The sequence below is a fragment of the Heptranchias perlo genome, chromosome 23, assembly GCF_035084215.1.
Source record: "Heptranchias perlo isolate sHepPer1 chromosome 23, sHepPer1.hap1, whole genome shotgun sequence".
Classification (NCBI taxonomy): Eukaryota; Metazoa; Chordata; class Chondrichthyes; order Hexanchiformes; family Hexanchidae; genus Heptranchias; species Heptranchias perlo.
Window position 1 is genome coordinate 38,497,159 of NC_090347.1, and position 27,409 is coordinate 38,524,567.

A 27,409-nucleotide genomic window follows, 5' to 3' on the forward strand; every position below is an offset into this window, starting at 1 on the left:
TTGAGAACATACCCATTATCCCTACTCTCTGTCTTCCACCGCCTAACCAATCTCCTAACCAGGTCAATAATTTGCCTTCGATTCCGTGAGCTTTAATTTTAGCTAAATCTCTTTTGTGGTTTTTGATTATAGGTAACAATTAGGTATATGGTTTTTGATTAGAGGTCAGGATTAGGGATGTGGTTTTGATTAGAGTTAATGATTAGGTATATGGTTTTTGATTAGAGGTAATGATTAGGTATATGGTTTTTGATTAGAGGTAATGATTAGGTATATGGTTTTTGATTAGAGGTAATGATTAGGTATATGGTTTTTGATTAGAGTTAATGATTAGGTATACGGTTTTTGATTAGAGGTCAGGATTAAGTATATGGTTTTGGAGACTCTTAAATAAAAGGAAAATGCATTTGCTTGTTGAAAAACAAATGTCTCAGGAGGTTACCAATGCCCATAGAAGATAGTGCTCTTGACTTTTCACTTCATACTGTCACTAAGAAAGAGATAATTGATTGTCCTACATGGGCTCAGAGACCTGAACTTCAAGTTCATTTCAAACTATTGAAAGCTCTCAGATCAATTGAATTAGTCAACTTGGAATCCCACAAAGCCAGCTCTGAGCCCATCGATACTCTTATCTAAAGGAGATTTTCTTGCAAAGAGCGTTTTAGCCGAGAGTGGCCCAATTATCACTTGCCACTCATATTAAACTTACACGATTCTTTGGGGGCTTGCCAACTGGATGCATGAAGAGAATACTACTTCAAAGATCTCTGGTCTTACTTTCAACAGGTTAAATATAGAGGCCAAGGTGAGGGCCTTAGCTCAAATACGTGCAGGTCACCGAGTGAACCTGCTGTCTGACATTCTGAGCCGAGATATGAACACTGGCTGATAATGGACCGGCAAAACAGCTTCTAGCAACTAGAATATCCACAAAAGAAAGAAAGATTTGCATTTATATAACGCCTTTCACGACCTCAGGATGTCCTAAAGTGTCTGCAAAGGGATATTGACAGGTTAAACAAATGGGCAAAAATTTGGCAGATGGAATATAATGTGGGAAAATGTGAAGTCATCCACTTTGGGAGGAAAAATAAAAAAGCAAAATATTATTTGAATGGAGAAATACTACAAAATGCTGTGGTACAGAGGGATTGGGGTGTCCTCGTACATGAAACACAAAAAGTCAACAGACAGGTGCAGCAGGTAATCCGGAAGGCAAACGGAATATTGGCCTTTATTTCTAGGGGGATGGAGTATAAAAGCAGGGAAGTCATGCTACAACTGTACAGGGTGTTGGTGAGACCACACCTGGAGTACTGCGTACAGTTCTGGTGCCCTTATTTAAGGAAGGACATACTTGCATTGGAGGCAGTTCAGAGAAGGTTCACTAGGTTGATTCGTATGGAAGGGTTGTCTTATGAGGAAAGATTGAACAGGTTGGGTCTATACTCATTGGAGTTTAGAAGAATGAGAGGAGATCTTATTGAAACGTACAAGATTCTGAGGGGACTTGATAGGGTAGATGCTGAGAGGACGTTATGACTCATGGGGGAATCTAAAACTAGGGGGCATAGTCTCAGAATAAGGGGTCGCCCGTTTAAGACGGAAATCAGGAGGAATTTCTTCTCCCAGAGGGTTGTGAATCTTTGGAATTCTTTACCCCAAAAAGCTGTGGAAGCTGAGTCATTGAATACATTCAAGGCTGAATTAGACAAATTTTTGATCAGCAAGGGAGTCAAAGGATATGGGGAAAGTGGAGTTGAGGTAAAAATCAGATCAGCCATGATCTCATTAAATGGCAGAGCAGGCTCGAGGAGCCGAATGGCCTACTCCTGCTCCTATCTCTTATGGTCTTACGGTTTAAAAGTGCTTTACAGTCTATGATGTACTTTTTGAAGTATACTCACTGTTGTAATGTAGGAATCCTGGCAGCCAATTTGCACAGAGCAAGGTCCCACAAACAGCAATGTGACAATGACCAGATAATCTGTTTTAGTATGTTGGTTGGGGGATAAATATTGGGCAGGAGACAGGGGAGAACTCCCCTGCTCTTCTTCAAAATAGTGCCATGAGATATTTTTTGTCAATCTGAGAGGCCAGACAGAGCCTCAGTTTAATGTCTCATCTGAAAGATGGCATATCCAACACTGCAGCACTCTCTCAGTACTGCACTAGAGTGTCAGATCCACTTGATTATGTGTTCAAGTCCCTGGAGTGGGACTTGAACCCACAACATTCTGACTCAGAAGTGAGAGTGCTACCCACTGAGCCACAGCTGACATGTAAAGATGCTAAGTCAAGACCAGCATAGTGCAACTGTCATGATCATGACCCAAACAGCACAACACAAGGGTGATGAAGTTGTGAGAGCATCAGGTCCAGTCAAAACATCAACATATTTCCCTTTTATTTCTCCGTACCTCATGAAATAGGTGACAATTCCTCACTTGTGTGTTGGCAGTTGATTGGATTCTGGGACTTCACAGCGAAGCCTAGTTCCGCCCTCACCCAACATCCGTGCATTACAGCAAAGGTCACTGGATAGTAGTCAGGAGCAGGAACCCTGATTCTCCCGAGCCCAAGAGGCTCTGAGACCAAAGCAAGCAGTCCACCGACTGAAATCAACTAACTCAGTACAGACTGAGGATGGACACTTCCTGGTCTGTATGCTGCAGCATCACGCTCATCATTGCACTTACCAAGTGATTCTTGGGGGAAGCCAAGGCCACCAGCTTCCAGCTTTATACACCAGGTCTGAACGAGCAAACTATTTATATCACAGAAGAGCCGAGAAGCTCGTGACTTTTCATGGATTTATTAATACAGGTTTTCATGTCTCGTAACTTTCTGTTTTTAATGCACTGCATGTACACGTACTGAATTCCGTTGTGGTCTAATTTTGCTCCTGCAAAGCAGGTTAAGAGCACTAGATCCGCACTGTGACGCAACATCTGAAAACTCATCAGGGGAGATTTTAACTCCGTCCGCTCGATGGAAATGGGGTGGTAGAGGAGTTAAAATGAAGGTTGTGGACTTATCTCACCCATTCCCGATCCGACGCCATTTCTTCCCGGGGCCTGCCGCTGGTCGGCTGAGACACCCGCCTCACTCAGGCAGGAGCCTCATTAATCTATGCAACTCGAGGGCCTACGACCCACGTAGGATCCCAGATGCTATTTTAACTGTCTACTGGGTGGAGCGCGCACCACAGACACTTCACTCAGTAAAACCTAGTGGTACAGAAAGAAAGAACTTGCATTTACATAGTGCCTTTCACGACCTCAGGACGGCCTAAAGCGCTTTACAGCCAATGAAGTACTTCTGAAGTGTAGTCACTGTTGTAAAGTAAGAAACCGGCAGCCAATTTGCACACAGCAAGCTCCCACAAACAGCATAAATAGATGATTCCTTATTGATGTGATACACTTCCTTTTCCATTTATTGGAGAGAGTGCAGAGAAGGGCAACGAGAAAGATCCCACGTGCAAAGAGAAAAGAAAAAAAAAGAGTTGCATTTATATAGTGCCTTTCACAACCTTGGGAGGTCCCAAAGTGCTTTACAGCCAATGAAATACTTTTGAAGTGTAGTCATTGTTGTAATGTAGAAATCGTGGCAGCCAATTTGCACGCAGCAATGTGATAATGATCAGATAATCTGGTTTTAGTGATGTTGGTTGAGGGATAAATATTAGCCAGGACACTGGGAGAACTCCCCTGCTCTTCTTCAAAATAATGCTGTGGGATCTTTCATGTCCACCTGAGAGGGCAGACACGCCTTGGTTTAACGTCTCATCCGCTAGACGGCACCTCCGACAGTGCAGCACTCCCTCAGTACTGCACTAGAGTGTGAGTCTAGACTTTGTGCTCAAGTCTCTGGAGTGGGACTTGAACCAGTAAGCAAGGCTCTCTCTGGGCAGAAGATTTAAAGAACTAGCCCTTATTGAAGATGCTAAAGAATGGACTGCCTACTATTTGCACAGGATGTTGATTGAGATTGATTGAGATTGGGAAAGTCTCAATTAGAAACAAAAATATTCAAACCCGCAAAGCTAATGACCACAAGTGCAGTTGAGGTCTTACCTTGGTGATGGTACACCAAGCTCCTTTTAAGCAGTTAATGTCACTGTGTGTCAACACATTCAATGTTAGCTTAAAAACTCATCAGAAATGCTCATTTGAGTTCATTGCTGCCAATTAATCAAACATACAAAAACGTCAGACAGGAAGCGATCAGCTGGTCCATCTAGCCTGTCCCATACCGTTGTGATGCATTATACATCACGTCAAAAGACTCCTTGCCCTGTCAGTGCCAAGTAGTCTCCTGGGAGAGGCGAAAAAACAGATCAAAAACCAAAGGCCAATTAGGGGGGAAAAATCTGGAAGATTCCTCTCCGATCTCTCTAGGCGATCAAAACTGGTCCAGGAGGCCACATTGCCCATGACTTATATTATTTGGTATCTACATCTTGTGTGATACAATCTCCGCCCCAGACAAGAATCGGTCCAGCTCTCTCTTGAAGGTACACAATGAATCAGCACTCACTGAACAAGCTGACAACTTGTTCCATACATCTTACTATTCTCTGGGAAAAGAAGAACTGCCTAACATCCAACTGGGGTACAGAGGCCAGTAGGGATATTTCTTCCCTTGTGTAATTTATACACGTGACCCATGGTCCTTCCCAATCTAATTGGAATAATTTGTCAGTGTGCACACAATACAGTCCCTTCATTATTTTGTTGATCTCAATCAATTCACCCCTGTCTACATTTCTCTACAGCATATAGGTCTAGCTCTTTAAGCTTATCTTGGTAGCTGAGGTGTTATAAACTGGGGGTTATTCCTGTGGCCCTCCTCTGAACGCTTTCCAAAGCCTCAACATCACCCACCATTTGAGGGTACCAAAACTAGACGTAGTATTCTAAATGAGGCCTGGCCAAGGTCTTGTACAAGAACAAAATGAGGGTTTTGTTTTGGAATGGATAATCCTGTGAATGCAGCCCAGTACCCTATTAGCTTTAGCTATAACTTCAGGGCACTGGTCGTGAACCTTTAGAGAATTGTGAATTATGATACCAAGATCTTTTTCTTTCACCACAGGCTTCAGTTCTGTTCTCTGTAAGGTGCAAGTGTGCTCAGCATTGGTCCTGCCCACATGCATAGCACTGCACTTTTTTGAGTTAAATAACATTTGCCAAATGTGGGCCCATTCCCCCAACACATCGAGATCTGCTTGCAGTTATTTAGTCTCCTCCGCAATCCTAACACCTGCACAAATCCTTATATCATCCACAAACCTGCGGATCATTCCCCCGACACCTTCATCTAGGTTTCACATTGGGCCCCTGCGGAGAGAGAGAAGACCTTTACCCTATCATTCCATGGCTAGATGTAAATCCGACTGTCAGTACTGCAAACCACAATGTTACCCAGTCTCTTATGTGCAGTTGACAGTAGACTAGGGAAAGGTGATTGATTATGCTGTTAATTTGGAAGTAATAAAGATTTGCAGCTCTGGTATAAACCAGTTATTAGTCCACAAGGATGCTACTCCTCCTGTTGTGTGACTCATAAACTCCTGTGGACTAATTACTGTCTCTTTTGTTGGGACTTTCTGGCTGCAGTTTCAATTAACTTTGACAAAACCCATTTTCACTGCAGTGTCTGCGCACAAACTCTCCACGACTTAAACAAAGCCAACAAATAATTTTCTTTGTCACTCATATTTCAGTGAAGCTCGACTCCCTTTGGAGCAATTTGTCCCATTCGCAGAGTTCCTGGCTGCCAGTCATAAACATCCATTAACGTCCTGAAGTGATGTAATCGGAGACTCTCCTTTACTTACTGTCGGCAGGCAGAAGTTTGAAAGAGTGACATCACAGGACAGCGGGTAGGTGATTGATTGGTGAGTATTACTGTTTTTATTTCTCTCTAAGTTAGGGCAGTGGGTTAAACTAAGAGCTTAAATTAATAACTTAAAGTAAATAAACTAATTCGTAAATAAAACTAAAAATATTGAGTGAATAAAAACTCTAATTAAGTAAATAAATAAAACAAGGGTAGATTGGGATGGCAGTGCAGGTGGAGTGTCAGGACTACACGCATGCTAAACAGCAGAAGCAACATACTACGGACGGAGCTAAGCGATTCCACAACCAACGGATCAGATCAAAGCTCTGCAGTCCTGCCACATCCAGTCGTGAATGGTGGTGGCAATTAAACAACTGATGGGAGGAGAAGGCTCTGTAAACATCCCCATCCTCAATGATGGCGGAGTCCAGCACGTGAGTGCAAACGACAAGGCTGAAGCGTTTGCAACCATCTTCAGCCAGAAGTGTCGAATGAATGATCCATCTCGGCCTCCTCCCGATATCCCCACCATCATGGAAGCCAGTCTTCAGCCAATTCGATTCACTCCACGTGATATCAAGAAATGGCTGAATGCACTGGATACAGCAAAGGCTATGGGCCCCGACAACATCCCGGCTGTAGTGCTGAAGACTTGTGCTCCAGAATTAGCTGCACCTCTAGCCAAACTGTTCCAGTACAGCTACAACACTGGCATCTACCCGGCAATGTGGAAAATTGCCCAGGTATGTCCTGTTCACAAAAAGCAGGACAAGTCCAATCCGGCCAATTACCGCCCCATCAGTCCACTCTCAATCATCAGCAAAGTGATGGAAGGTGTCGTCGACAGGGCTATCAAGCGGCACTTACTCACCAATAACCTGCTCACCGATGCTCAGTTTGGGTTCCGCCAGGACCACTCCGCTCCAGACCTCATTATAGCCTTGGTCCAAACATGGACAAAAGAGCTGAATTCCAGAGGTGAGGTGAGAGTGACTGCCCTCGACATTAAGGCAGCATTTGACCGAGTGTTGCACCAAGGAGCCCTCGTAAAGTTGAAGTCAATGGGAATCAAGGGGCAAACTCTTCAGAGGCTGGAGTCATACCTAGCACAAAGGAAGATGGTAATGGTTGTTGGAGGCTAATCAACTCAGCTCCAGGACTTTGCTGCAGGAGTTCCTCAGGGCAGTGTCCTAGGCCCAACCATCTTCAGCTGCTGCATCAATGACCTTCCATCCATCATAAGATCAGAAATGGGGATGTTTGCTGATGACTACACAGTGTTCAGTTCCATTCGCAACCCCTCAAATAATGAAGCTGTCCGAGCCCGCATGCAGCAAGACCTGGACAACATCCAGGCTTGGGCTCATAAATGACAAGTAACATTCACGCCAGACAAGTGCCAGGCAATGACCATCTCCAACAAGAGAGAGTCTAACCACCTCCCCTTGACATTCAACGGCATTACCATCGCCGAATCCCCCACCATCAACATCCTGGGGGTCACCATTGACCAGAAACTTAACTGGACCAGCCATATAAATACTGTGGCTACGAGAGCAGGTCAGAGGCTGGGTATTCTGTGGCGAGTGACTCACCTCCTGACTCCCCAAAGCCTTTCTACCATCTACAAGGCACAAGTCAGAAGTGTGATGGAATACTCTCCACTTGCCTGGATGAGTGCAGCTCCAACAACACTCAAGAAGCACGACACCATCCAGGACAAAGAAGCCCGCTTGATTGGCACCCCATCCACCACCCTAAACATTCACTCCCTTCACCACCGGCGCACAGTGGCTGCAGTGTGTACCATCCACAGGATGCACTGCAGCAACTTGCCCAGGCTCCTTCGACAGCACCTCCCAAACCCGTGACCTCTACCACCTAGAAGGACAAGAGCAGCAGGCACACGGGAACAACACCACCTGCACGTTCCCCTCCAAGTCACACACCATCCCGACTTGGAAATATATCGCCGTTCCTTCATCGTCGCTGGGTCAAATTCCTGGAACTCCCTTCCTAACAGCACTGTGGGAGAACCGTCACCACACGGACTGCAGCGGTTCAAGAAGGCGGCTCACCACCACCTTCTCAAGGGCAATTAGAGATGGGCAATAAATGCTGGCCTCGCCAGCGACTCCCACATCCCATGAACGAATAAAAAAAAACTGCAGCATTTGGGAGTTTGTGGAGAGCAGCGTGATCCCAGGCAACCACTTCTGCAGTAAGTGTCTGCAACTCGAGGAACTTCAGCTCAGAGTTGTTGAGCTGGAGTCTGAGCTTCAGACATTGCGATGCATAAGGGAGGGGGAGAGGTAGCTGTACACTTTGTTCCAGGAGGCAGTCACACCACATAGGTTAGGTTGTAGTTTAGAGTTGGTCAGTGGTCAGGGACAGGAGGGTGTGACTACAAGACAGGCAGGTATGGGGATCTATGATGCAGTGATGGAGGAGCCTCAGCTCTTGACCTTGTCCAACAGGTACGAAGTACTTGCTACCTGTGTGGATGAGAACAAAGACTGCAGAGAGGATGGGCAAACTGACCATGGCACTGTGTTACGGGAGGCCATTCAAGTGGCAGGAGTGAAAAGGAATGTGGTAGTGTTAGGGGATAATATAGTCAGGGTGATAGATACTGTTCTCTGCAGTCGCTGTCGGGAGTCCTGAAGGCTGTGTTGCCTGCCCGGTGCCAGGGTTAATGATATCGCCTTGCAGCTGGAAAAGAATTTGGAGCATGGGAGGGAGATCCAGTTGTCATGGTCCATGTAGGAACCAACGACATAGGTAGAACTAGGAATGAGGTTCTGCTGAGACAGTTTGAGGAGCTAGGGGCCAAATTAAAAAGCAGAACCTCAAAGGTAATAATCTCTGGATTACTACCTGAGCCATGCTCAAATTGGCACTGGGACAAACAGATCAGGAAGTGGCTCAAAGAGTGGAATGGGAGACAGGGGTTTCGATTCATGGGGCACTGGCATCAGTACTGGGGAAAGAGGGAGCTGTTCAGTTGGGACGGGCTCCACCTAAACCGGACTGAGACCAGTGTCCTGGTAAATTGAATAACTAGGGCGGTAGACAGGGCTTTAAACTAATAAGGGGGGGGGGAGTGTTCAGGTAAGGGTAATTTTATCAGTCTTAACAGAAAAGTCAGGGCTGTAGAGCAGAGTAACGATTTGGGTAAAAACAAGCAGAGTGTGGCAGGAAGGGACAGAGAGTTTAACAAGGTAATAGGGCATTAGTGACTAAGGTCACATCAGAGAAAAAAGTTAAAAAGTTAATATTAAAGGCGCTATATCTGAATGCATGGTGCATTCATAATAAGATAGATGTATTAATGGTACAAATAGTGAAAAATGGGTTTGATCCTGTAGCCATTACTGAGACGTGGCTGCAGGGTGACCAAGGTTGGGAACTAAATATTCTGGGATACTTGACTTTTAGAAAAGAGAGGCAAAATGGAAAAGAAGCGGGAATGGGGGGGGGGGGGGCGGCGGTGATGGGTAGCCCTGATAATAAAGGATGAGATAAAAACAGTGAGAAAGGATCTTAGCTCAGAAAATCAGGATGTAGAATCAGTATGGGTGGAGCTAAGAAATAACAAGAGGCAGAAAACACCGGTGGGAGTGGTTTACAGGTCCCCGTAGTTATAGTGTTGGACAGAGTATAAATCAGGAAATTAAAAGAGCATGTAACATGGGTAATGCAGTAATCATGGGATCTTTAATCTTCATACAGACTGAGCAAATCAAATTGGCAAAAGTAGTTTAGAGGACAAGTTCATGGAATGCATCCGAGACAATTTTCCAGAACAATATGTCAAGGAACGAACTAGGTACAGGCTACTTTAGATCTAGTATTGTGTAATGAGGCAGGATTATTTAGTAATCTTATAATAAAGGATCCTCTGGGGAAGAGTGATCATAATATGATAAAATTTCATATTGAGTTTGAGAGTGATGTAGTCAGGTCTGAAACTAGGGTCTTAAATTTAAACAAGGCCAATTATGTATGTATGAGGGGCGAGTTGGCTAAGGTACATTGGGAAATTAGATTAAAAGACATGACGGTAGATAAGCAATGGTGAACATTTAAAGAAATAATTCATAATGCCCAGCGAATGTACATACCCTTGATGAGTAAAAACTCTACAGGTAAACTGAATCAACTGTGGCTAACTAGAGAATTTAAGGATAATATTAGATTAAAAGAAGCGGCTTACAATGTTGCCAAAAAGAGTAGTAAGTCTTAGGATTGGGAGAGTTTTAGGAATCAGCAAAGGATAACCAAGAAATAGAGGGAGAAAATTGATTATGAGATTAAACTAGCAAGAAATATAAATACAGATTGTAAGAGCTTCTACAAGTATATAAAAAGGAAGAGATTAGCGAAAGTAAACGTGGGTCCCTTAGAGGCAGAGACAGGAGAAATTATAATGAGGAATAAGGAAATGGCAGAGACGTTAACCAAATATTTTGTATCTGTCTTCACAGTAGAAGACACATAAAACATACCTGAAATAATGGGGAACCAAGGGTCTAATGAGAGTGAGGAACTTAAAGTAATTAAGATTAGTAAAGAAAAAGTTTTAGAAAAATTAATGGGACTAAAAGCCGACAAATCCCCTGGACCTGATGGCCAACATTCTAAGGTTTTAAAAGAGGTGGCTGCAGAGATAGTGGATGCATTGGTTTTGATCTTCCAGAATTCCCCAGACTCTATAATTGTCCCCATGGGTTGGAAGGTAGCAATTGTAACATCGCTATTCAAGAAAGGAGGGAGAGAGAAAATAGGGAACTACAGGCCAGAGTTAACCTGACATCAGTAGTAGGGAAATGCTAGAATCTATTATTAAGGACGGAGTAACAGGGCACTTAGAAAATCATAATATGATTAGGCAGAGTCAACATAGTTTTATGAAAGGGAAATCCTGTTTGACAAATCTATTAGAGTTTTTTGAAGGTGTAACTAGCAGGGTAGATAAAGGGGAACCAATAGATGTGATATATTTGGATTTTCAAAAGGCATTCGATAAGATGCCACACAAGAGGTTGTTACACTAGATTAGGGCTCATGGGATTGTGGGTAATATATCAGCATGGATTGAGGATTGGTTAACGGACAGAAAACAGAGAGTAGGAATAAAGGGTCATTTTCAGGTTGGCAGGCTGTAACTAGTGGCCACAAGGATCAGTGCTTGGGCCTCAGCTATTTACAATCTATATTAATGACTTAGATGAAAGGATCGAGTGTAATGTATCCAAGTTTGCTGACGATACAAAGCTGTGTGGGAAAGTAAGCTGTGAGGAGGATGCAAAGGGTCTGCAAAGGGGTATCAACAGACTAAGTGAATGAGGAAGAAGGTGGCAGATGGAGTATAATGTGGGGAAATGTGAGGTTATTCACTTTGGTAGGAAAAATGGAAAAACTGAATATTTTTTAAATGGTGAGAAACTATTAAATGTTGGTGTTCAGAGGGATTTAGGTGTTCTTGTACATGAAACACAGGAAGTTAACATGCAGGTATAGCAAGCAATTACATAAGAACATAAGAAATAGGAGCAGGAGTAGGCGATACGGACCCTTGAGCCTGCTCCGCCATTCAATAAGATCATGGCTGATCTTTAACCTCAACTCCAATTTCTTGCCTGATCCCAATATCACTTGATTCTCCTAGAGTCCAAAAATCTATCTATCTCAGCCTTGAATATAATGACTCAGCATCCACAGCCGTCTGGGGTAGAGAATTCCAAAGATTCACAATCTTCTGAGTGAAGAAATTCCTCCTCATCTCAGTCTTAAATGGCCGACCCCTTATCCTGCGACCATGCCCTCTAGTTCTAGACTCTCCAGCCAGGGGAAACAACCTCTCAGCATCTACCCTGTCAAGCCCCCTCAGAATCTTATATGTTTCAATGAGATCACCTCTGATTCTTCTAAACTCCAGAGAGTATAGGCCCATTCTACTCAACTTCTCCTCATAGGACAACCCTCACATCCAAGGAATTAATCTAGTGAACCTCTGTTGCACCCCCTCTAAGGCAAGTATATCCTTCCTTAGATAAGGAGAACAAAACTGTATGTAGCACTCCAGGTGAGGTCTCACCAAACCCCTGTACAATTGTAGTAAGACTTCCTTACTCTTGTACTCCAACCTGCTTGCAATAAAGGCCAACATGCCATTTGCTTTCCTAATTGTTTGCTGTACTTGCATGCTAACTTTTTGTGTTTCTCATACCAGGACACCCAAGTCTCTGTGGACACCAACATTTAATAATTTCTCACTATTTAAAAAATATTCGGTTTTTCTGTTCTTCCTACCAAAGTGAACAGCCACACATTTCCCCACATTATACTCCATCTGCCACCTTCTCGCCACTCACTTAACCTGTCTATATCCCTTTGCAGACGATTTGTGTCCTTCTCACTGCTTACTTTCCCACCTAGCTTTTTATTATCAGCAAACTTAGATAAATTATACTCGGTCCCTTCATCCAAGTCATTAATATAGATTGTAAATAGCTGAGGCCCAAGCACCAATCCTTGCGGCAGTCCAGTCATTACAGCCTGCCAACCTGAGAATGACCTGTTTATTCCTACTCTTTGTTTTTTGTCTGTTAACCAATCCTCTATCCATGCTAATATGTTACCCCCAACCCCATGAGCCCTTATCTTGCGTAACAAGCTTTTATGTGTCACCTTATCGAATGCCTTTTGAAAATCCAAATATACTGCATCCTTTGGTTCCCCTTTATCTACCCTGCTAGTTACATCCTCAAAAAACTCTAATAAATTTGTCAAACACGATTTCCCTTTCATAAAACCATGTTGATTCTGCCTAATCATATTATGATTTTCTAAGTGCCCTGTTAATACTTCCTTATAATGGATTCCAACATTTCCCCAACGACTGATGTCAGGCTAACTGGCCTGTAGGTCCCTGTTTTCTCTCTCACTCCTTTCTTGAATAGCGGGGTTACATTTACTATCTTCCAATCCGCTGGGACCATTCTAGAATCTAAGGAATTTTGGAAGATCATATCCAACGCATCCACTATCTCTGCAGCCATCTCTTATTGAACCCTAGGATGTAGGCCATCAGTTCCAGGGGATTTATCAGCTTTTAGTCCCATTAGTTTCTCAAGTACTTTTTCTCTACTGATGCTAATTACTTTAAGTTCCTCACTCTCATTAGCTCCTCGGCTCCCCATTATTTCTTGTATGCTTTTTATGTCTTCTACTGTGAAGACAGATACAAAATATTTGTTTAATGCATCTCCCATTTCCTGATTCCCCATTATAATTTCTCCTGTCTCAGCCTCTAAGGACCAACGTTTACTTCTGCTACTTTCTTCCTTTTTACATACTTGCAGAAGCTCTTACAATCCGTTTTTATATTTCTTGCTAGTTTACTTTTATATTCTATTTTCTCCCTTTTTATTAATTTTTTGGTCGTCCTTTGCTGGTTTCTAAAACTCTCCCAATCCTCAGGCTTACTACACTTCTTGGCAGCATTATAGGCCTCTTCTTTTAATCTAATACTATCCTTAACTTCTTTATTTAGCCACAGGTGGATCACTTTTCCCGTGGAGTTTTTATTTCTCAATTAATTGTATATTTGTCGAGAATATTGAAATATTTCTTTCAATGTTTGCCATTGCTTTTCAACCGTTATAACCTTTAATTTAATTTCCCAATCTACCTTTGCCAACTCACCCCTCATACCTATGTAATTGGCTTTATTTAAGTTTAAGACTCTAGTTTCGGACCTCAGTACATCACTCTCAAACTCAATGTGAAATTCTATCATACCAGATGATCTTTTACTGTGAGATTACTAATTAACCCTGTCTCATTTCACAATACAAGATCTAAAATAGCCTGTTCCCTGGTTGGTTCCATGACATATTGCTCTAGGAAACCATCTTGAATACATTCCATGAACTCGTACTCCAAACTACCTTTGCCAATTTGATTTGCCCAGTCTTTATGCAGATTAAAGACCCCCACGATTACTGCCAATGAACTACTCCCACCAGTGTTTTCAGCCCCTTGTTAGATCTTATTTCCATTTTTTATCAGGAAGGTAAATGGTATGTTGGCCTTTATTGCAAGGGGGTTGGAGTACAAGAGTAAGGAAGTCTTGCTGCAATTGTACAGGGCTTTGGTGAGACCACACCTTAGAGGTGGTGCAACGAAGGTTCACTAGATTGATTCCTGGGATGAGAGGGTTGTCCTATGAGGAAAGATTGAGTAGATTGGGCCTATATTCTCTGGAGTTTAGAAGAATGAGAGGTGATCTCATTGAAACATATAAGATTGTAAGAGGGCTTTACAGGGTAGATGCTGAGAGGATGTTTCCCTAGGCTAGAGAGTCTAGAACAAGGGGACATAGTCCCAGGATAAGGGGTTGGACATTTAGGACTGAGATGAGGAGGAATTTCTTCACTCAGATGGTCATGAATATTTGGAATTCTCTACCTCAGTCATTGAGTATATTCAAGACTGAGGTCGATATATTTTTGGACTCTAAGGGAATCAAGGGATATGGGAATTGGGTGGGAAAGTGGAGTTGAGGTCGAAGATCAGCCATGATCTTATTGAATGGCAGAGCAGGCTCAAGGGGCCGTATGGACTACTTCTGCTCCTAATTCTTATGTTCTTATCTGTGACTCTTTTTCAATCCAATTTTCAATCGAGAATTTTGTTTTTGAGTGTGTCAACAATGAAGCCAGGAAGTGGATTCAAGGCTTTGGTTTTCAAATCCCATTTAAGGGGTAATTCCACAATCCTGCACTTCCAGCAAATGAGATGCATTCACAGGGATGGATATAGGACTACAACTTTGCAGGCCCAATTCTATGACCCAACTCCCTGTGAGTGCAAATGCCCATTGATAATATGGGATCACGAAATTGCTCCCTTTATTTCTTATTTAATTCACATTTTCTTTGTTTAACTGTCAGTTGGTAGCAATCCTGCTTTTGGGTCAGAAGGTTAATCGCTCCTGCTCAAAATCAGGACTTTAGTGTAAAAGCTAGTGATGTATACTCCAGTGCGTTACTGAGGGGACTGCCTCATTGTCAGAGGTTCCATCATTTGCTGTTGTTGTTGTTCTTGTAGCAGTTGTAGGAGTAAATCGAGCTTCAGTCTGCTGGATCTGTCCTGAACAACATTCTCCCCTCAACAAATACCACAAAAAAGCAGATTGACGGGCCATTTATCTCATTACTGACCATGGGACAATGTTGGCACAGAATCAGTGTTGTGTTGACCTACATAACACCAGTCACTACACTCCACGTAAGTCACTGTGTGAAGTGCTTTTTTGACACTTGAGGACATGCTATATAAATACAAGTGCTTTTCAAAGTGTAAAACGAATTGCAAATGATTAAATGTACAATTATCTGGAGCTTCGTCATTCACAAGTTTTCTGCAATTGCAAGTAAGTGAAATAAAAAATAACCATTCAGGATTTACATAGGTGTGTACATATTTAATAGGAGAGAATTTGATATATCTGGATGCATATAGAGGTTCATAGGTTACTCACAAAATAGCCTAATAGATACTTTCTACAAGGAATCTCTGCATTAAGGCCCTCTGAAATATCAAGTTTAACTAAGCTATCATTTTTCGTCAATTACTGTAAATATTTTTGAAGAGTTGTGTTCAAACTATGTAACATAACAAAACCAGTAACATAACAAAACCAGTAACATAACCACTATGGTATGGTAGCATAGTGGTTATGTTACTGGACTAATAATCCAGAGTCATGAGTTCAAATAGAGTCATAGAGTCATAGAGTCATACAGCACGGATAGAGGCCCTTCGGCCCATCGTGTCCGTGCCGGCCATCAAGCCCTGTCTACTCTAATCCCATATTCCAGCATTTGGTCCGTAGCCTTGTATGCTATGGCATTTCAAGTGCTCATCCAAATGCTTCTTGAATGTTGTGAGGGTTCCTGCCTCCACAACCCTTTCAGGCAGTGAGTTCCAGACTCCAACCACCCTCTGGGTGAAAAAGTTCTTTCTCAAATCCCCTCTAAACCTCCCGCCTTTTACCTTGAATCTATGTCCCCTTGTTATAGAACCCTCAACGAAGGGAAAAAGCTCCTTAGTATCCATCCTATCTGTGCCCCTCATAATTTTGTACACCTCAATCATGTCCCCCCTCAGCCTCCTCTGCTCCAAGGAAAACAAACACAATCTTCCCAGTCTCTCTTCATAGCTGAAGCGCTCCAGCCCTGGTAACATCCTGGTGAATCTCTAGGAAATTTAAATTCAATTAATTAAATAAAATCTGGAATTAAAAAAACTAGTATCAGTGATAGTGGCCATGAAACTACTGGATTGCCGTAAAAACCCATCTGGTTCACTAATGCCCTTTAGGGAAGGAAACCTGCCGTCCTTACCTGGTCTGGCTTATATGTGACTCCTGACCCACAGCAATGTGGTTGATTCTTAATGGCCTAGCAAGCCACTCAGTTGTACAATCTCGCTAAAAAAAGTTATAATAAGAATAAAACTAGATGGACCACTAGGCACCGGACATGACAAAGGCAAACCAAACCCAGTCGAACCTGCAAAGTCCTCTTCACTAATATCTGGGGACTTGTTCCAAAATTGGGAGAACTGTCCCACAGACTAGTCAAGCAACAGCCTGACATAGCAATACTCACAGAATCATAACTTTCAGCCAACGAACCAGAGTCTTCCATCACCATCCCTGGGTATGTCCTGTCACACCGGCAGGACAGACCCACCAGAGGTGGCGGTACAGTGATATACAATCAGGAGGGAGTGGCCCTGGGAGTCCTCAACATTGACTCTGGAGCCCATGAAATCTCATGGCATCAGGTCAAACATGGGCAAGGAAACCACCTGCTGATTACCACCTACCGTCCTCCCTCAGCTGATGAATCAGTCCTCCTCCATGTTGAGCATCACTCGAAGGAAGCACTGAGGGTAGCAAGGGCACAGAATGTACTCTGGGTGGGGGACTTCAATGTCCATCACCAAGAGTGGCTCGGTAGCACCACTACTGGCCGAGTCCTGAAGGACATAGCTGCCAGACTGGGCCTGCGGCAGGTGGTGAGCGAACCAACACGATGGAAAAACTTACTTGATCTCGTCCTCACCAATCTAACTTGTTGCAGATGCATCTGTCCATGACAGTATTGGTAGGAGTGACCACCGCACAGTCCTCGTGGGGACGAAGTCCCGTCTTCACACTGAGGACACCATCCAAGGTGTTGTGTGGCACTACCACCGTGCTAAATGGGATAGATTCAGAACAGATCTAGCAGCTCAAAACTGGGCACCATGAGGCGCTGTGGGCCATCAGCAGCAGCAGAATTGTATTCCAGCACAATCTGTAACCTCATGGCCTGGCATATTCCTCACTCTACCATTACCAACAAGCCAGGGGATTAACCCTGGTTCGATGAGGAGTATAGAAGAGCATGCCAGGAGCAGCACCAGGCGTACATAAAAATGAGCTGCCAGCCTGGTGTAGCTACAACTCAGGACTACTTGCATGCTAAACAGCAGAAGCAACATGCTATTGACAGAACTAAGCGATTCCACAACCAATGGATCAGATCAAAGCTCTGCAGTCCTGCCACATCCAGTCGTGAATGGTGGTGGACAATTAAACAACTGATGGGAGGAGGAGGCTCTGTAAACATCCCCATCCTCAATGATGGCAGAGTCCAGCACGTGAGTGCAAAAGACAAGGCTGAAGTGTTTGCAACCATCTTCAGCCAGAAGTGCCGAGTGGATGATCCATCTTGGCCTCCTCCTGAAATCCCCACCATCAGAGAAGCCAGTCTTCAGCCAATTCGATTCACTTCACGTGATAGCAAGAAATGGCTGAGTGCACTGGATACAGCAAAGGCCCCGACAACATCCGGGCTGTAGTGCTGAAGGCTTGTGCTCCAGAACTAGCTGCGCCTCTAGCCAAGCTGTTCCAGTACAGCTACAACACTAGTATCTACCCAACAATGTGGAAAATTGCCCAGGTATGTCCTGTCCACAAAAAGCAGGACAAATCCAATCCGGCCAATTACCGCCCCATCAGTCTACTCTCAATCATCAGCAATGTGATCGAAGGTGTCGTCGACAGTGCTATCAAGCAGCACTTACTCACCAATAACCTGTTCACTAATGCTCAGTTTGGGTTCCGCCAGGACCACTCGGCTCCAGACCTCATTACAGCCTTGGTCCATTCATGGACAAAAGAGCTGAATTCCAGAGGTGAGATGAGAGTGACTGCCCTTGACATCAAGGCAGCATTTGACTGAGTGTGGCACCAAGGAGCCCTAGTAAAATTGAAGTCAATGGGAATCGGGGAAAATTCTCCAGTGGCTGGAGTCATACCTAGCACAAAGGAAGATGGTAATGGTTGTTGGAGGCCAATCATCTCAGCCCCAGGACATTGCTGCAGGAGTTCCTCAGGGCAGTGTCCTAGGCCCAAGCACCTTCAGCTGCTTCATCAATGACCTTCGCTCCATCATAAGGTCAGAAATGGGGATGTTTGCTGATGATTGTAGTGTTCAGTTCCATTCGCAACCCCTCAGATAATGAAGCAGTCCGTGCCCGCATGCAGCAAGACCTGGACAATATCCAGGCTTGGGCTGATAAGTGGCAAGTAACATTTGCACCAGACAAGTGCCAGGCAATGACCATCACCAACAAGAGGGAATCTAACCACCTCCACTTGACATTAAATGGCATTACCATCGCCGAATCCCCCACCATCAACATCCTGGGGGTCACCATTGACCAGGAACTTAACTGGACCAGCCATATAAATACTGTGGCTACAAGAGCAGGTCAGAGGCTGGGTATTCTGCGGCGAGTGACTCACCTCCTGACTCCCCAAAGCCTTTCCACCATCTACAAGGCACAAGTCAGGAGTGTGATGGAATACTCTCCACTTGCCTGGATGAGTGCAGCTCCAACAACACTCAAGAAGCTCGACACCATCCAGGACAAAGCAGCCCGCTTGCTTGGCACCCCATCCACCACCCTAAACATTCACTCCCTTCACCACCGGCGCACAGTGGCTGCAGTGTGTACCATCCACAGGATGCACTGCAGCAACTTGCCAAGGCTTCTTTGACAGCACCTCCCGAACCCGCGACCTCTACCACCTAGAAGGACAAGGGCAGCAGGCACATGGGAACAACACCACCTGCACGTTCCCCTCCAAGTCACACACCATCCCGACTTGGAAATATATCGACGTTCCTTCATCGTCGCTGGGTCAAAATCCTGGAACTCCCTTCCTAAAAGCACTGTGGGAGAACCTTCACCACACGGACTGCAGTGGTTCAAGAAGGCAGCTCACCACCGCCTTCTCAAGGGAAATTAGGGATGGGCAATAAATGCTGGCCTAGCCCGCGACGCCAGCATCCCATGAACGAATAAAAAAAAACAGTATGTGCTGGTGCCGCCGTCAAAGGGAACTTGCTCATTGGGGTTAACTGAGCTGTCAATTGTACAGAAGCTGCCGCCCTCCTAAGATCTGGGATAACAGGGAATTGCAGTTTGTATGTATCTCCCCCATAGAACCATCAAAGTTTTTCAGCACGGAACGAGGCCATTTCGCCCATTATGTAGCTCTCTTTTGGAGCAATTCAAAACTAGTCACTATTGTAATGTAGGTAACGTGGCAGCCAGTTTGCACACAGCAAGGCCCCATAAACAGCCTTGTTGAAAGGTTACCTAGAACAAAGGCTACTGGAGATACTTTTGAAATTATAGGGAGTTTGGGTCTTATATGTGTGTGCGGTCGAAAATTGAGAAGCTGAAAACTCTTGATGTCGAGCTGAGGATGGGTACAAATGTGACAGTCCTACCGAATATTCTTCTCCTTTTAATGTCACAAGTCAGCTGTTACTTTCGTTGATTCATTTTAGTTTCCCCTGATTTAATTCCTCTCCCAGGGACTCCCTACTGCCATGGAATGAAAAACTCGCTGCATCTGGGCTATCTGTTAAATTCACAAAATTATTGTTGTATGACTGTGAGATTTATTTTTTTTGGTCTCTTTCTCTTGGGCTATAAATATGAATGGCTTGTCAAATGGAGTTCCAGGATGTGCTCGTTTGAAGTGGGAACCTGCTGAGGTCTGGCATTCATCAAAGCTGACTTGCTCCTTTTCAAAGAGAGATAAAAAAAAAAATCCGAATAAACCACGTATCAAATCCCATCTCGCTGGTCCCACCGAGCACTTTGAAAAGCAACCCTGTCACACAAATAAAATTCTGACTGCAGTTAAGAAATACGAGCCAGCTTTAAAGGGACATTGCTCTGGCGCAATTACGCATTACAATCAGTGGCCACTGCGTTTACTGTGGCGGAACGGGACCAATTTTAACCGTCCGCGTTTCATTGGGCAGGCGGTGTGCGGAGCGATCGGAACGCCCGCTTGATGAGGCCAGCAAGAGGCCATTTTGATGGTCGGCCTCGCTTGCATTCATTTGGCGAACGGCCAGCACGCTCCCAGTGCTGGTAGGCAGCGCGCTGATTTGGGAGGGTGGAAGATCCGTGGGGCAGCCACAGAGCAGGGGCCTGTCGTTGAAGGGCTGGTTCAGGATGGGGGGGTGGGGGTGAGGTGACAGAGAGGGTTAATAAAGGAGTGGAGGATTTTGAGCAAGGAGCAGGGAGAGCAAATGTAGAAAAGCTGAAAGTATAAGTCTGCCAGTTATCATGAATTGTAAATGTTGCGAGATCTGCTTGCAGCGATCCCTTTAAGTGAGGCTGGTCCCGGCCGTTTCCTGCTCTATATAGAGCGATGGGTCTAACAATTAGTGAGCGCACTGCTGAGGAGGGGGTACAGATGCAGTGTTGAGGAGAGGGTACAGGTGCAGTGTTGAGGAGGGGGTACAGATGCAGTGTTGAGGAGGGGGTACAGGTGCAGTGTTATGGAAGGAGTACAGGTGCAGTGTTGAGGAAGGGATACAGGTGCAGTGTTGAGGAGGGGGTACAGGTGCAGTGTTGAGGAGGGGGTACAGGTGCAGTGTTGAGGAGGGGGTACAGGTGCAATGTTGAGGAGGGGGTACAGGTGCAGTGTTATGGAAGGAGTACAGGTGCAGTGTTGAGGAGGGGGTACAGGTGCAGCATTGAGGAGGGGGTACAGGTGCAGCATTGAGGAGAGGGTACAGGTGCAGCATTGAGGAGAGGGTACAGGTGCAGCATTGAGGAGAGGGTACAGGTGCAGCATTGAGGAGAGGGTACAGGTGTAGCATTGAGGAGAGGGTACAGGTGCAGTGTTGAGGAGAGGGTACAGGTGCAGTGTTGAGGAGGGGGTACAGGTGCCGTGTTGAGGAGGGGGTACAGGTGCAGTGTTGAGGAGGGGGTACAGGTGCAGTGTTGAGGAGGGAGTACAGGTGCAGTGTTGAGGAGGGGGTACAGGTGCAGTGTTGAGGAGGGGGTACAGGTGCAGTGTTGAGGAGAGGGTACAGGTGCAGTGTTGAGGAGGGGGTACAGGTGCAGTGTTGAGGAGAGGGTACAGGTGCAGTGTTGAGGAGGGGGTACAGGTGCAGTGTTGAGGAGGGGGTACAGGTGCAGTGTTGAGGAGGGGGTACAGGTGCAGTACTGAGGGGAGGGTACAGGTACAATGCTGAGTAGGGGGTACAGATGCAGTGTTGAGAAGTGGGTATAGGTGCAGTACTGAGGAGGGGGTACAAGTACAATGCTGAGGAGTGGGTACAGGTGCAGTACTGAAGAGGGGGTACGGGTGCAGTACTGAGGAGGGGTACAGGTACAATGCTGAGGAGGGGGTACAGGTGCAGAGCTCAGGAGGGATACAGGTACAGTGCTAAGGAGGGGGTATAGTTGCAGTGTTGAGAAGGGGATACAGGTGCAGTATTGAGGAGGGAATGCAGGTGCAATGTTGAGGAGAGGGTACAGGTGTAGTGTTGAGGAGAGGATACAGATGCAGTATTGAGGAGGGGGTAAAGATACAATGCTGTGGAGGGGCTACACATGCAGTACTGAGGAGGGGGTACAGGTACAGTGCTGAGGAGGGGGGTACAGGTGCAGTACTGAGGAGGGGGGTACAGGTACAGTGCTGAGGAGGGGGTACAGGTATAGTGCTGAGGAGGGGGTACAGGTACAGTGCTGAGGAGGGGGTACAGGTATAGTGCTGAGGAGGGGGTACAGGTGCAGTACTGAGGCGGGGGTACAGGTATAGTGCTGAGGAGGGGGTACAGGTACAGTGCTGAGGAGAGGATACAGCTACAGTGCTGAGGAAGGGGTACAGGTATAGTGCTGAGGAGGGGGTACAGGTGCAGTGTTGAGGAGAGGATACAGGTACAGTGCTGAGGAGGGGGTACAGATACAGTGCTGAGGAGGGGGTACAGGTACAGTGCTGAGGAGGGGGTACAGATACAGTGCTGAGGAGGGGGTACAGGTACAATGCTGAGGAGGGGGTACAGGTGTAGTATTGAGGAGTGTGTACAGGTACAATGCTGAGGAGGGAGTACAGGTACAGTGGTGAGGAGGGGGTACAGGTACAGTGCTGAGGAGGGGGTACAGGTGCAGTGTTGAGGAGAGGATACAGGTACAGTGCTGAGGAGGGGGTACTGATACAGTGCTGAGGAGGGGGTACAGGTGCAGTACTGAGGAGGGGGTACAGGTACAGTGGTGAGGAGGGGGTACAGGTACAGTGCTGAGGAGGGAGTACAGGTGCAGTGTTGAGGAGGGGGTGCAGGTGCAGCATTGAGGAGTGTGTACAGGTACAATGCTGAGGAGGGAGTACAAGTGCAGTACTGAGGAGGGGGTACAGGTGCATTGCTGAGGAGGGGGTACAGGTACAGTGCTGAGGAGGGGGTACAGGTACAGTGCTGAGGAGGGGGTACAGGTACAGTGCTGAGGAGGGGGTACAGGTGCAGTGCTGAGGAGGGGGTACAGGTACAGTGCTGAGGAGGGGGTACAGGTGCAGTGCTGAGGAGGGGGTACAGGTGCAGTGCTGAGGAGGGGGTACAGGTGCAGTGATGAGGAGGGGGTACAGGAGTACTGCAAAGCATTACTGACTTCTATTAAAACAAAAGCAAAGCAGCCAGAAATGATAAATGAACAAGTGGCCCATGGACAGTTATCATCGACACTGAGCCACTCTTTAATTTGCAACACAGACATTCACGGTCCTCAGCAACAGACCTTGCTCTGATTTGGCAACACACATATATAATGAACACCATTTTTCAATGAAACAGATCTACCTGTAAAGGTCCAACCTAATTCCAGTGCATCGTTCAGACCAACTGAAGGAATTTATTTGAAGTCTCCGGCTCTATCTTAGGGACCATTAGCAGCGTGTCTGCAACCTTTTCACTTTTAACTTTCCCTTCCTGATATAATGGGCTAAATTTACACAGCCTTCCACTGCAAGGCCTCTGTAAAAATGTGACAGTCATCTGTTTGCGTTCTTGTGCAGCTACTGACAGTGACACTCTCTCTCCGAGGCTGTTGTTCGATTTGCGCACTGGACCAATGAAGATCCTTGCATTCTCTTGTGTGGCTTTAATAGGCCTGACACCAAAGTGAGCCTGTGACAGCCCTGAAGCTTAGTTTGGTCCATTAACACAGCAGCGAGGTTGTGAATCACCCACTTTACAACTCTCTGCAAATGACCACAAGGCCTAACAATGGATGCAGTCAATCCCGGAGGTTAAGCAGTCACTTGTTAGCTAGTCTCTGCAGAAACTAAAGGCTTCATTTGAAGGGCCGACACATATATTTTGGGAATAAAGGCACCTCTTGTAAAATGATAAGCAAATTGGCTGCTGTGTTTCCCTACATTACAACAGTGACAACAGAGGCAGAGGGGATGGCTGAGGTACTAAATGAGTACTTTGCATCTGTCTTTACCAAGGAAGAAGATGCTGCCAGAGTCTCAGTTAAGGAAGATATAGTTGAGATATTGGATGGGCTAAAAATTGATAAAGAAGAGGTACTAGAAAGGCTAGCTATACTTATAATAGATAAGTCACCCGGTCCGGATGGGATGCATCCTAGGTTGCTGAGGGAAGTAAGGGTGGAAATTACGGAGGTACTGGCCATAATCTTCCAAACATCCGTAGATATGGGGGCGGTGCCAGAGGACTGGAGAATTGCAAATGTTACAGCCTTGTTCAAAAAAGGGTGTAAGGATAAACCCGGCAACTATAGGCCAGACAGTTTAACCTCAGTGGTGGGGAAACTTTTAGAAACGATAATCCGGGACAGAATTAACAGTCACTTGGATGAGTGTGGATTGATTAGGGAAAGCCAGCATGGATTTGTTAAAGGCAAATTGTGTTTAACTAACCTGATAGAGTTTTTTGATGAGGTAACAGAGATCGTAGATGATGGCAATGCAGTTTTTTGTGGTGTATATGGACTTTCAAAAGGTTTTTGATAAAGTGCCGCATGATAGGTTTATCATCAAGATTGCGGCCCAAGGAATAAAGGGGGCAGTAACAACAATGGATACAGAATTGGCTAAGGGATAGGAAACAGAAAGTAGTGGTGAACGGTTGATTTTCGGACTGGAGGGAGGTGTTCAGTAGTGCTCCCCAGGGGTCAGTGCTGGGACCACTGCTTTTCTTGAAACATATTAATGACTTAGACTTGGGTGTACAGGGCACAATTTCAAAATTTGCAGATGATACAAAACTTGGAAGAGTAGTAAACAGTGAGGAGGATAGTGATAGACTTCCAGAGGATATAGACAGGCTGGTGGCATGGGCAGACACGTGGCAGACGAAATTTAATGCAGAAAAATGTGAAGTGATACATTTCGGTGGGAAGAACAAGGAGAGGCAATATAAACTAGAGGGTACAACTCTAAAAGGGGTACAGGAACAGAGAGATCTGGGGGTATATGTGCACAAATTGTTGAAGGAGGGCAGGGCAGGTTGAGAAAGCGGTTAAAAAAGCATACGGGATCCTGGGCTTTATAAATAGAGGCATTGAGTACAAAAGTGTCTAAGTCATGATGAACCTTTATAAAACACTGGTTCGGCCACAACTGGAGTATTGTGTCCAGTCCTGGGCACCACACTTTAGGAAAGATGGGAAGGCCTTAGAGAGGATGCAGAAGAGATTTACTAGAATGGTTCTAGGGATGAGGGACTTTAATTACATGGATAGACTGGAGAAGCTGGGGTTGTTCTCCTTGGAACAGAGACAGTTGTGAGGAGATTTGATAGAGGTATTCAAAATCATGAAGGGTCTAAACAGAGTAGATAGAGAGAAACTGTTCCCATTGATGGAAGGGTCAAGGACCAGAGGACATCGTGAAGAGCCAAAGGTGACATGAGGAAAAACTTTTTTACACAGCGAGCGGTTAGGATCTGGAATGCACTGCCCGAGGGGGTGGTGGAGGCAAATTTGATCATGGCCTTCAAAAGGGAACTGGTTAAGTACTTGAAAGGAAAAAAATTGCAGGGCTACGGGGATAGGGCGGGGGAGTGGGACTAGCTGGATTGTTCTTGCATAGAGCCGGCACGGACTCAATGGGCCAAATGGCCTCCTCCCGTGCTGTAACCTTTCTATGATTCTATGATTACATTTCAAAAGTACTTCATTGTATTCACACTGATGTCAGTCGTGGCTCAGTGGTAGCACGCTTGCCTCTGAGTCAGAAGGCTATGGGTTCAAATGTCACTGCAGAGACTTGAACACAAACTCTAGGCTGAGATTCCAAATTGGCTGCTGCATTTCCTACATTATAGCAGTGACTACACTTCAAAAGTACTTCACTGGTTGTGAAGCGCTTTGGTACATCCTGAGATCGTGAAAGGCACTATATAAATGCAAGTTATTTCTTTTCTTTTGAGGAGCACTTCAAAGCCAAACCTTGGAAATATATCGCCGTTCCTTCATCGTCGCTGGGTCAAAATCCTGGAACTCCCTTCCTAACAGCACTGCAGTGGTTCAAGAAGGTGGCTCACCACCACCTTCTCAAGGGCAATTAGGGATGGGCAATAAATGCCGGCCTCGCCAGCGACGCCCACATCCCATGAACGAATAAATAAAAAAAAACCATTAGTACAACCCTCCAAGATTGCCCTCGAGTCTCCAGGAGTTAAAGATTGATCTCCTGGGCACTGCCGCGAGCAAATTTGTGAGAAAACACATTGAGGCATAAAAAAAATAAAAAGTGTTTTTTTCATTTTCACTTTTGTTTATTGGTTATAAAAATATTGGAGATGGGAAAACGGCTGTTTGACTGACAGTCAAATAGCATCCAATCGGGTAATGAAGAGTCTGTTCGCTTTCCAATTGGTGTGGGAAGGTGAGGTAAGGAAGGACCAATGGTGGAAGCGCGGGGGCGGGGCGATTGGAGGCCGGAGGTCATGTGATGAAACCTCCAGGAACATATCCAATCAGAGTTGGCGACCCTTTTGCTGACTGTCAAGGACTCTTCACATAGATGCCCTGTTGCTGCCTGAACTTCCATAAAAGTTCATTTTTATGAACTTTTTACGTGTGTTAGAAGGGTTTCTGCTGTGCTCCAAGCTAAGTTATGGTAGCGGCAGATTGGGAGCAGGTGCGAGGAAACTCCCAGACATTGTACTGTTAGAAGAAAAATAATCTTTTTTTGAAAGATAATGGCAGTTTATATTAAAAAACATACTGCAAAAAAATAAAATTAAAAGATTACCCACTTAATCCTGGCCTCAGTGAACAGAAAATGTTACCAAACTTTATTTAAATATATTATAATATTTAAATGAAGTCAGGGCTCCTTATTGGCAAGGCCACTATAGCCAGGTCCAAAATGCCCACTGGAAAATTGCACTTTGTGCTAATGCAGCTGTATGGGCCTGAGCCAGCATTTCTCATCCCTCAGTGCCCGTTCTGTGGCTATTCTGCTGGCCTTAGGGACCAGAAAGCTCACTGTAAAACAAAAACAATATCATAGGTATAATGATCCACATCGTTTAAATTATGGCACAAACCACTAGGGTAGTGGACGAATGCGCTGCTCTATGAAACCAGCGATGGAAAATTGGGGCTAGACTAGAAACCAAGAAAGCACCAGTTGCACATAGCTGACTGCACCATTTGTATTTGTGTGGGGGACTGCATTCATACTTTTCCCTGATTCACAAGCAAAAGCTGGAGCAAACCCACCTCAACATTTATGCAACAACAACACAGTATAGTGCATTTAACATAGTAAAAGTCCCACAGCGATTCACAGGAGTATTATCAAGACAAAAGTTGACACTGAGCTAAAGAAGGAGACATTAGGACAGGTGGCCAAAAGCTCGGTCAAAGAGGTAGGTTTTAAGCAGAGTCTTAAAGGAGGGGAGAGAGGTGGGGGCGAAAAGGTTTGTGATAAGTTTCTAATTCCTGAAAGACATTGTCAGCCATACATAATTGCAGTTGGATCTATTCACATTAAGAACTGCTAATTTCCCCCAGTATTCTGTCCCCGAAAGCAGTGATTACTGACTCAGTCCAAAGATTCAACAGGGAGAGTTGGTTCCAAGACAGCTGAGTAGTTTTTGTGTTCCTGACACCGAGGCCAGTTTGATTGCTTGATTGGCCC

At 45.2% G+C, this 27,409-nt stretch overlaps 1 protein-coding gene across 1 annotated transcript in view; it reads right to left on the reverse strand.

Moving 5' to 3' along the window:
* cacna1g (calcium channel, voltage-dependent, T type, alpha 1G subunit) overlaps positions 1-27,409 on the reverse strand; it is a 369,805-nt gene that overhangs the window by 222,486 nt on the left and 119,910 nt on the right. The gene's annotated exons all lie outside the window — the stretch shown is intronic.